Consider the following 12,007-nt stretch of genomic DNA (forward strand, 5'->3'; position numbering starts at 1 on the left):
GCGGGGGCGGAGCCGTGCTCCCTGCCCGGGCCGTGCGTGCTCTCTGCAGCCCTGCTCCCAGGGAGGCCAGGGGCCTCCGCTCGGGGTTCAGTGCTGCTCCCACAGCCCTCTCTGCGCACGCCTGAGCGGCCGGCGCTTCTGTGTGTCTGACGTTGAACAACTCTTCGCACTCGGCTTCTGGAGAGAGCAGCAGCTCCGCCACCGCCGGCCATGCTGGAGCGATGGTTCCTGGGTCTGCTGATAGCCTGGCTCAGACAGCCGAGGAAGAGAGCGTGCGGGGGGCTGGGGGAGTGTCACCTGTGACTGGGTTCAGGGAGAGCGACTGAGCAGTGTATTCGTGCAGAGAAAGTCAGGGAGATACGGGACGGGGGCGTGTGCAGGCCGGCGGCCGGGATGGACTCTGCTCAGGAATCGCTCCGTTCCCGTTCCCGCGCCAGCTGTGGGGTGAGGGTCGAGTGAGACCCAGGAGCAGCTGATGGGACGGAGCGAGGGGTGCAGCTGGGCCCGGAGCGGGCGCATCTGCTGCCAGACGAGAAGTGGGATGAAATTCCCGTCCAGGTCCTAGGGGTCACCAGGCTAGAGCGCGGCGAAGGCAGGGCTGAAATCAGCCCTTTGGCTGCAGTAGCTTCCTGAAGGTTGGGTAGTTGGAGGATGGGCTATAACACAGAGGGAATGACGCCTTCCTCCCCCCTGGCTCTAGCTGGGCTAGACTGAGCTCTCTGGGGCAAGGGCTTTCTGTCTACAGCCCCGAGCCCAGCGGCCACAGGGAGGGTGCAGCTCGCACGGCGGTTCTGGCGGCGGAGGCTTGCAGAACGCAGGGGTATAGTAGAACTGTAGTTGAGTGAAGCAGGAAGGCAGGAGCTGTCCTCGGGCGCTGTCCCAGCCGCAGCCTGGGGCCATCAGCCCTGAAGAAGTGCTGGGTTGCTCGTGGCTGGATGAAGACTGGGATGTACAAACCTCTCCTCCAGCTGCTTCCGCGCCCTGCAGACTCCAGGCCTGCCCCGCAGGGCCAGCACCAGTCATGGGTTACGAGCGGCTCCCCTGAACTGTGGGTTGGCTCCCCTGCCGAATCAGGTGCCTGGTGCTCCGGCTCCAGTTCCCTCCCCGGCTGCCAGCGCCTGCCAGGGGTGATGAGCGGTGGGGGAGATTCTCTCCCCCCGCGCCAACCGGCCTGTCTGGGTGACTCCCCAGCCAGAGAGAGACCAGCCCGCGGCTCAGGCAGGGTGAGCGGCGCTGCTTCCGAGCAAAATGCCTCGTGGGTTGCAGGGAGGCTGAGGCTGTCATGAGACGGGGTCACATGGCCACCGCAGAGCAGCCCCCCGCACGCCTGCTCCCCACTTTCAACCTGGACTTTCTGCCCGGCCTGGGCTGGGCTTGCTGCAGACGCTGGGCTTGGGCGTGCTGTCCAGCCATGCCTGCCGGGGCCCAGCTGCCTGGGGCTCTGGGACATTGGTGTGAGACGCCTCTGGAGCAGCCGCCCCCAGGCACGCAGCGGGCACAGCGTGCCACGGCCCTCGGCTGAAGGTCGCCGGTTTCCTGGAGGACAGGGAGTATTGATAGGCCGGACCTTTATAAACGGATTTTTGTCCCTGTTTGACCTCAGACGTGCTGTGGAAAACAGACCCAGAGGCTCCTCAGAGGCGGGGGGAATCAATAAGCTCCGGGAGGCGGAGGGAATACCCTTGCTGCGAGCAGCAGAGATGCCGGGGCGCGGGAGTGGGAGAGGGGACCGTAAACAGAGGCACCTGCGTGGCAGATTTTCCTGCCCCCATGGGAGTGGACTGAGGCCATCCATCCTTGTGCTGGCAGCTAGAGGGCAGGCAGGATGGATGGTGGGTGGGAATTGAACTGGCGGCTCGGGGGCCAGGGGCGGAGGCCGGAGGGGAGGAGTAATCAGGCCCCTTGCTGTGAGGATGATGGAGTGTCCCAGCTCCTCGCGGTGGCCCCGGAGCCTGCCGGGGGAGCGTCTGTGGGAATGCAGCCAGCCCGCTGGAGCATGGAGGGTGAGGCTTGCAGGGGCGGAGGGGTGGGGGGAGGGAAGAGAAGAGAGAGGATGCAGGGGAGCCGTGATCTCTGCACCTGCTTTTCAGAGAGCCCACAGGTGACTCCGCACCTGGCTCAAAATCCTGGGGTGGGGCGGCGGGCAGTAAAGTCCACTGCCCTGGGTCACACTGCTCAGGATGGGGGGGCGGGGCACATGTGGATTTCACCAGTGCCATGGCAGCGTTAGCAAGAGGGGAGATCTGATTCCCCTGGAGATCCCAGGCTGTGATGATGCAGAGAAAAATTTCCCTAGAAAAAGGTTATTTCTTTAATTTGGGGCCGGGGAAAGTGTCGGGTCAGCACTAGTGGGACTGCTGACCCCTGTTACCCGCAGGGCAGGGCAGGGTGGACTTACCCAGAGCTCCTATGGCAGTCCGGGGGGGCCATCCAGGCCATTGAGGGGCTGTGTCACGACTTGCCCTGCAGCTGGGGCTGCCTCCCAATGCTTTGCTGCTGTAGCTCCCACCTGGGCTCCCCGTAACAGTCAGACAGCAGCTGATCACCCCCTGCGTGTCTGTGTCTAGCCACAGCCCAGCAGCCCATCCGCAGACACTGGTCACACTCTGGCTTCCAGCAGCCTTGGTCACTACTCGCCGGGTGACACTGACACACTCCCCATCCCCAATTGTCCCCAGAAATGTGTTCTGCACAGCCCTGCCCGCTCCTGGACAGTCCAGATAGATTAGGGCCATTGCCTCTCTAAGCAGATCAACGTATAACAGTCTGCTACCTTAGAGGAAGTTACCCAAACAATCCACAGCACTGGATTAGTTTTAATTAAAGCAGCTTGTTCCTCCCTGTCGCACTCCGTCTCTCTCTCCGGCCCCTGGCTGTGTGTCCTCCGGCTGCATACGCAGTTTTATGGGCCTGCAGAGACATTTGGGAGCGAGAACACCTGTGAACTTCCCTGGACTTTTGCAAAGCTGTCGCCACTGCTCCAGGACCGTGCGGAGGAGAGGCAGGGAGTTCATCCGCGGAGAACCCATCATTTCAAGCATCAGGGAGCTCGACCCAGGCATTAAGGAACACAAACGACCCCAATCCCAGCTTCCTTCTCTGAGCTGTCTGCCAAGGAAGAAGGTCAGTGCTCCCTCCGAGGTGTTGGCCTGAAAACAAACTTGAGACCCACTCTTCCCAGCTGCCCCCCCCACACACACACACTTCCGCTCTATTTCTTGCTGGAATGTGTCCCCTTGCATCTTGGCTGGACTCAGACATCAGTGAGGAAGGCAGCTCCTGGGATATCTGGGCCGTTTTACTGCTCTGGACTCCTGCAACACAGCAGGGACAGAGCTCAGAGCAGCCTAGTCCAGCTCCGCGGCTATGCTGGGAACTGTAGAGAAGGCACAGAAAGATCACGGAGCTGTAGCATGAACCACTTCTCCTGTCGCATTGCACAAGAGAGAGCTGGCTGGGTGGTGGCAGGGCGGAGCTCATGGGCTGGGGAGAGAGTGGCACTCCAGCGGGGAAAGTCTCCTCTCTTCTCTCTCAGCAAACTCAGGCTGGGGAGCAAGAAGCTGCAGGATGCAAGGCTTTGATGGGGATGCTGGTGTGGGGGGACCGCACATGTCTTCTCTCTGGGGCTGCTTGGCACATGCCTTCGGGAGCCATTGAACGAGGAAGGCGAGCCCTAGTTCTGAGGTCTGAGCGGGGGTCCCTGGAAAAAAAATCCACAAGTAACTAGATGGAATAACTTCGAGTGAGGCAGTCCTATAACATCTGTGAGGAAGCACAATTAGTGAACATCTAGAGAACATCTGGGGACATGCACAGAGTGAAACAAAGCAGGGCTATTGGGTGCATCAACTGTGCAATTCCTGAGTCCCATCCCCCTACCTTCTGCCCGCACCAGGCCATCCATTAGCGTGTTCCCTTTGCACTGCTTGTATTGCGCTATGACTTGTGAAGCTATGCACATAAGTGTTCAGATGCCCTGGTGATGGGCACCGTATAAACACCTCACTGGACACAGGAGATCCCTGTTGTTGGATACGGGTAACTCAGACACTCGGCTCTTGCAGCAATTTGACACCCGCTTTGCCCAGGTGGCAGCGACCCCAGCTAGCGCGAGGCAATGGAAAAGCAGACCCAGGCCAGTTAGTGCATCCATTAGAATAGAATAATAATAATTAATAACACGCTCTTGGGGAGTGATTTTCAGCCAGGGATCTCAAAGCACATTACACAGGGGAAACAGGTGTCGAGGGGGGATGTGGCCACGGCCCCTTGTCCCCCTGCCAAGATGGGTGCCCACTGGCATGATGTTTGTCCTGTGTACTGTGGCATCCTTGTCCATTACTACTTTCTAGCCTTGGCTTGGTAACTCCTTATAAGCAGCTACACTCATGTCCTCTTCAGTGCACTGAACTAACTCGGGTCATGTGATCAGTGGGAGTAGCTTGGGATCATGTGATCCCAGGTCATTCCAGTCACCTGAAGAAGGCTTCTACCATCTCAGTTCCTTTGACCAGTTCCATGCATGTGAACTGGCCCACTGGTAATGTGCTAGTAACTTTTGCAGATGACACAAAGCTGGGAGGTATTGCCAATACAGAGGAGGACCGGAATATCATACAAGAAGATTTGGATGATCTTGAAAATGAGTAATAGAAATGGGATGAAATTTAATAGTGCAAAGTGCAAGGTCATGCACTTCAGGACTAACAATGAGAATTTTTGCTATAAGCTGGGGATGTAGCCATTGGAACCAACAGAGGAGAAGGAATATCTCCTCTGTATTGGTTGATTACAAGGTAACCATGAGCCGTCAATGTGATGAGGATGTGAAAAAGGCGAACACAGTCCTGGGGTGCATCAAGCGAGGTATTTCCAGTAGACAGGGAAGTGTTGTTACCATTGTACAAGGCGCTGGTGAGACCTCATCTGGAATAGTGTGTGCAATTCTGGTCCCCCATGTTTAAAGAGAGATGAATTCAAACTGGAACAGGTACAGAGAAGAGCTGCTAGGATGATCAGAGGACTGGAGAACCTCTCGGACAAGAGAGACTTAAGGAGCTTGGCTTGTTTAGCCTAAAAAAACAAAGACTGCGGAGATATGATTTGCTCTATATAAATGCATCAGAGGGATGAACAATAGGGAGGGGGAGGAGTTATTTCGGTTAAATGCCAATGTGAACACAAGAACAAATGGATATAAACTGGCCATCAATGAGTTTAGGCTTGAAATGAGGCGAAGGTTTCTAACCATCAGAGTGAAGTTCTGGAACAGCCTTCCAAGGGGGGCAGTGGGGGCAAAAAACCTAACTGGGCTCAAGACTGAGCTTGATAAATTTATTGAGGGGATGGTATGATGGGACTGCCTAGGTTGGCATGTAGGCAATCTGTGACCGCTAGCAGCAAATATCTCACGGCCAGAGACGAGACACGAGATGGAGAGGGCTCTGAGTTACTACAGAGAATTCTTTCCCAGGTGTCTGGCTGGTGAGTCTTGCCCACCCTGGTGGGTCTAACTGATTGCGACATTTGGGGCTGGGAAGGAATTTCCCCACAGGTCAGATTGGCAAAGACCCTGGTGGGTTTTCACCTTCCTCTGCAGTTTGGGGCATGGGTCACTTTCAGATTTAAACTAGAGTGGTGGATTCTCTGTAACCTGAAATCTTTAACCCATGACTTGGGGATGTCAATAACTCAGCCAGAGATCAGGGGTCTATTACAGGAGTGGGTGGGTGAGGTTCTGTGGCCTGCAAGGTGCAGGAGGTCAGACTAGATGATAATGATGGTCCCTTCTGGTCTTAAAGTCTATGAGTCTCTTCCGCCCCAGCTCCAGGGGAACTAGCTGTCGCTCCTTCGGGGCTGTTGTCAGAGGAGGCCAGTCTGTTGAAGGTAACAGGATGGTATCTTTTTCTGCCCTGAAACAGCTGTGGAGGTCACCACTTGAGACGCTCTAGGCACTTGTGTGTGGCACTGTTGTGAACTCCCTCCAGAATTCCCCTGCCTGTCCGTTCACCCAGCCCATCTGTCAAGCTGTTTCGGCTGCAGAAGTCACAGTGGTGTCTGGGCTCCCTTCTGGCATTGCAGGGCCAGCCCTGAGTACAGCGCGCTCGCACCATTGGCAGAGAGGGTGAAATGGCAGCCCAGCGGGCGGGGGTCCTGTCTAGCAGTGGCTGCAATGCCCCAAGCAGGCTGTGTGAGTTTGGGAGTGTTTGTGGATAATTTCCCTTCACATATGGGCCCCGTGCCCTGCGTCTGGCACAACAGAGACCAGCACAGAGACAGGGCCTTGGGCATCCTCAGCCCTTTATTCTGAGCACCGTGCAGTAACCCACTTTGCCTTCCTCACCCCACCTCTCCTCCAACACTTGCGGGCCCCCTCCTGGGGTCGGAGAGCAAGCACGCAGGCCCCTTTGATCCACACAGCTGCCCATGCCTCCCCGGCTGGATTGGCCAGCAGAAGGCCAGGCTGAAAGCATGTTGGGTCCTCCGGGGGGGCAGGCTGGAGCAAGCAAGCAAGCGAGCGGGTGGAGTGGCTCATGGGGAAGGTGACATGTCGGAGGCTGATGCAGGGGTTTCTGACTGGCCACAGGGGCTCCCCCCAGGTGTTGTGCTGTCCTGTCGCTGCTGAGGAGGGGACTGCAATGTGTGCGTGCAGCACAGAGGTCCCGGGCGTGGGGAACGGTTCATGGTCACCGGGGTTTAGTCTGCTTGAGGTGTGTCAGGCACGGCGAGGCCATTGTTGTGGGGCTGTCCCCTGGTAGCCTCCCAGCCGCTGATGCATTGTGCTGCCCAGCTGGCAACTTCAGACCATTGCCCCAGCTGTGCTCACTGATTCTGCTTCTAGAAACCCCTCCCTGCCCCCATGGCAAGAAGCGAAAATACCAGAATTGCCCCAGCCCTAGCACACTGTTCTGATCTATTGCAGTACCACGGCGGGGCAATGAGCGACTCCCCCATGCTGCCCCACCCTGTCCCACATGGCCCCGGGGGTCTGTATTCTAGGGGAGCAAAGCCACAGCAGCAGCCAGCACTGCCCCCCCTCCCCAGGCCAAACCCACTCCGTGTTCGCAATGTGGCTGTGTGTGGGGGAGCCAGAACCGTTCTGCAGGAACGCAGTGCTGAGCCTTTGTTAAAACATCAACGATGCAGTAAATTTTTTAACTTACCAAATAGATCAATATCAAATTATCATGTCTCACATTCATAACTCTTAAGCAAGCAACAATGGGGAGAGACAAGGTCACTGGAGAATAAATAGCAGCAAAAGCTCTTAATGATCTATCATTCTCGACAGCCCCAGGCACCCAGCACCGGGCCCCTGACAAGATCATTAATAAAACTCTGCAGGAACGCTATCGATTGTTTTGATGGATGATCACAGGTAGCAAATACTGTAAAACACCTGGCTGTCACACACTCAAATGAGTGGTTGTGATGCCGACTCGGTGGGGGAGGGGGGCTCTCTCTTGTAGTTTGTCTTTGGGGGATTGACTCTTTAAAAGCGTTTCGGGGCTGATCCACGAACCTTTGAGCTCAGCACTTTGGCCCAGCGTCCCGGGGGCTCGCACGGGGAGGCTGGGCCGGAGGGAAAGGGAGGGGGCTGAGCCGGTCGGAGCAGGAATCTGGCCCCATCCCAGCTCCCGGCTCCGCAGCACTCCAGCCGCTCGCTCTGAGTGAGGGCGAGACAAGGACGAGGCAAGTCAGAAAGAAGGGGCAAGAAACGACAGGTCCAGTGCCAAGCTCATGACAAAGATGCCACCCTGCGGGCATGGCTCTTGCTCCCAGGCACAGCCAGCAGGGGCAGGGCTGGCAAGGCCAGGCTCTCCCTCAGACCCTCCTACAGTTTGCTGCAGCGTCTTCTCGGGCTTTGCATATGTGGTGTCTGGAACAGGCAGCGAGACACAGAGCCTCGGCGTGGGATAGAGAGGAAGCTGGCTTGGGTCACCAGTAACACGGGACCAATCCCAACTGTTCTGATTTGTTTTCCCAACCTGCACATGCTCCCCTCCTTGGGTAGATCCTCACGCCACACGCCCCAGGCCAGCGCTGCAGTTGGAGAAGGGGGGGCTGCAGAAGGAAGCCCAGTGTGGAGGGAGCTGTTTCTTCTGGGTGCTGTCCTGGGTCTGGGTGGGCTGGACACTTTGCAGCTTGCTTAGGGCAGCAGTGTGTGTTGGGGCCCTGTGGAACCAGGCATGTTGCACCACCCGGAGGTCCCGTGCATGGCAAGAGCAGGGCACATTCACCAGTGGGAGATGCATGTCTGGAGGACTCCCAACAGGGTGGGTGGGCCTGGAGCCCCACGTTCCATGGCCGGGCCCCTTGGGGACTAGGGGCACTGTGGGGGAAGAGTGGGACATAAGCTTGGGGACGAGGATCCATCCAGGAAGAAGGCCATTGCCTGACTTTGCAGAGGTTGGGGAGTGGAGCAGCGAACGCGGCTGAGCGCCAGAGATGAGGCTGAGTACAGAGAGACGTGTGAGAGACCAGGAGGCCATGGGCGGAGGCGCCCACTGAGTCCCATCTGGCTACTTAACCAGTAAAATGCTCCTGTTCGTCAGCCGCAGAGTTGTTATTGCCTGAATTTGGGTTTTCTGGCTGCTGCCACCCGGGGTAGGGCCTGGGCCTTCGGCGTGCTCATCCCCTGCCAGGGTTTATGGCTAGCCACTTGACCACTGCTCAGCCCAGCCAGGGAAGGACAGCACCTACAGGCCCCATCTGCTACGCGGCTGAACGTACCAGACGCATCCAGGCGGAACGTGCCCCCTGTGCTGCCAAGTTTCCCAGCTGTGCCCAGGCAGACGCACCCCCTCTGCTCCTGCACACACCGGGACAGCCCCCCCCCGTGCTGGTCCCAATGGCACGGCGCTGGCGGGGACGGTGCAGCGCACACAACGAAGGGTTAATTCCCGGTCGCTCACGGCCTGGTCTGGTCCTGCTCCTGGAAGGTTTTCTCCCAAGGTGGCAGGTCTCACCCTCTGCCACTCACTCTTGGCTCTGAGGAAAAATGCAACCAGTGACATCTACCGGGATCCCTGCAAGCTCTTCCACCGCTTCCCTGGGGCCCCCTGAGTGCAGGCAGGGCCACTTCCTTACCCAGACGCCAGAGGTGCGAGCGGCACGTAGGGCCTGATGTGGGCGGCAGGGAACCCCAGGCGTGGGTTTGCTCATGCGTGCACGGAGCTGGCTGCAATAGCCGGTGGTTGCTGAAGCTGACACCCAGCTTGCCGGGCTGTCCCTCGGAGCCAGGTGTTCCCAAACCCCAGTGCCTGGGTAAGTGACTGAGGATAGATCAGCCTGGGGCAAATGGCAGGCTAGAACCAGGCAGGGATGGGAGCTCTCTCTACCGACTGGGCATAGACGGTCTCGTCATATTGCTGTAAGTGCCTGCTTCGGGTTATCCGGCTCCACCTGTCCACCCAGCTCTCACTGCCTCTTGTCTCAGGCGTGTTCCTAATGCGCCCATCTCCCTAGCCCGCAGCAGGTAGCCTGGCTTTCAGAGGCTGCACTTCTCGCAGGAATAGCACGGGTCTCCCGGATGGAGAGAAACAGCACGCCTGCCCGGGGCCGTTGGGCCGAAGAGCTGGGTCGGACAAAGGGGCTGCCCCAGCGTCACACCCTAGGATGTGCGTGTAGGAGCCTTTAGCTGCTCACTGCCGGTAGGCTTTGAGGCAAATCTGTTCTTCACCAGGGACAAGAAAGCTCCTGGGGCCCTGTGTCCCGTGGCTACTGGGTGTGCTGGTGGCGGGTGCTGCGCTGGCTACCAGCTGCACTGTGGTTCGGCTGGATGTCAGGTGTGCTACGGAGCAGCTTTGGCTGCTGGCCGAGGGTTAGATGCACCCGGCTGCACGTGCTGCTGGGTGCACCACAGGGCTAGCGGCCCCGCGGGAAGAAAGCCAGCAGCACCGTTACGGAGCCATTCTGCCGGCCGCTCTCATTTACCTCTGCACAGCCTGAGTTAGAGTCCGGCCCAGACCAGGTGTCCCTGGGAGAACTCCCTCTCCCTGATCCAGGTCGAGCAGTCTCCTCCAGGTCTCGTGGCCAGACATCAGGGGGTTTGAGCCCAGCTGCAGGGTGCTGCTAACCAGGTTGTATTTCCCTGTTTAAGTGCTGCAGCCTGGTGGGAGAATGGATTGGTCCATTCGTTAGCTGGTGTCATCGTTAGAGTGAACGGCCCTCCAGGAAAGGATAAAAGTAGCCTGAAGTCTCTTCCAGCTTCTGAATGGCTCAGAGCATTTGAAATGAGCATTCACACACGACATGCATCTGCTGATGTTGGCAGGTACCCGGTCCAGCACCCCAGGTCTCACATCCGTCTGGAGACACTTCTGCCTTTGGCTATCGGAAAGACAGGCTTATTACAGCTCCCCCCGCACCCAGCTCACCACCATCTGCCAGGCTGTTCCTGCCTAGAGAGCGGAGCCGCTTATTAAACATCTCGGGAAAGCAGCCCCAGAACCCAGCGCTGGAAGGCGAGCCAGCTGGGAAAGCGGGTGCAGTCCTGGCAGGACAGCAGCAGCAGGAGGAGATGAAGCAGAAGACCTTGCAGTGCACCCTACAAAGTGCTGAGCACCCCCATCTGCCATTGGCTTTGGTGGGAGATGGGGCCCCCTGACAGCCCCATTCTGCTCCCGAGCAGCCGGAAGCCCCCTCCCTCCCCCATCACCTCTGCTTGTGTCTCTCCCGGTTCTATTCTCTCCCTCTCCCGTGGATTGGCTTGCGATTCACGTTTGCCATTGACAGCCTGATCATATGTACACAACCATTCAATTACTCTGTAATGGCCACAGGCTATTAAGTCATCAGTCTACTTCCTTACAGCCTGCCAGGCCCTTCCTCAGCACCCTGCAATAACACCCATTGCAGGAACAGCAACCACCAGAAGTAGCATCTTTAGTGCCCGGGCGCCATTCCCCTTAATACCTGATTTAATAGCTACAAGCCGCGTCGTGGTTACAGTACACAGGGCTGGCTAGTGAGCCGGCACTTGGCTCGCCCGTGTCACGCAAGTGGCCGCGTTTGCCTGGAAATGGCCTAGAAGGGGCCGCTCCGGACCCCGCCTCACCCCCGCCACCGAGGCGAATATGGGATACGGGATAGCTTCAGGGTACGGGACGTGGCCAGAAAACCCTCCAAAGGGAGTGGCCCCTCCATAGAACACCCCAGCAGCACAAAGGGACCCCTGTGTGATCCAGGGTAATTATAAGGATCTGTCCATCGGTCTCAGCTTTTATATGATGCCCATCCCCTGTCTGAGCCCCTTACACAGTGTAAGTAGCTGTGCGAGGGGTCACTGCCTCGCCCCATGTCCTAGGCAGCCGTCGCTAGCTCTTTCTTTCCTTCCCGATACCGTATTCTGGGCCCTCCCTCCCCCGTTCTGAGAGCAGGCGGGGTTGTTCTGGTTCTCCAGCTTCTTCTCACGGGGATCCAAGTGCCTCCCTTGCAGGACTCCGCAGCAGTCTTTCTTTTTCCAGAGGGAGAAATCTAGCAAGTACCTGGTGGCCACAGCTGGCGTGAAGGTCCCCAAACTCTTTGCTGAGCCCCTGTTTTCACTGGCTCAGAACTTTTCAAAAATTCACCTTTGGAGCGAAAAGTTTCCCTGCCTTCACTCTTTGCACAGAGGCCTTTGGGCTGGGCGGTTGCTGTTCATTAATCACTCGAGGGCACCTAAAGCCAAAGAGTTTTCTTGTTTTCCTAGATTTGTTTCAAGGCCGGAAGCGACCTAGGTCATCAAGTCTGACCTCCTGAGTGTGCCCCAGGCCAGAGCATTTCCACCCGTCACTGGCACATCGTTCCAAAGATCTCTTTTCAACAGTGAAAATGGCTGACACGTGAAGCTTGGTGGAGACACAGTCCTCCCTGAGGGCCTGGGCTTAGCAAAGCTGTGAGTATTTGAAAATCACACACTAGGTCTGGGCAGTCCGGGCTCGTTCTAGGGAGGACTGGGGGCCGCTTCTCCCTCTGTCCCAGATTTCAGTGGGAACTGAGGATGCTGAGTGCAGAGAGACCTGCC

This window comes from Eretmochelys imbricata, chromosome 12 (genome assembly GCF_965152235.1).
Source record: "Eretmochelys imbricata isolate rEreImb1 chromosome 12, rEreImb1.hap1, whole genome shotgun sequence".
In the NCBI taxonomy this organism is placed as follows: domain Eukaryota; kingdom Metazoa; phylum Chordata; order Testudines; family Cheloniidae; genus Eretmochelys; species Eretmochelys imbricata.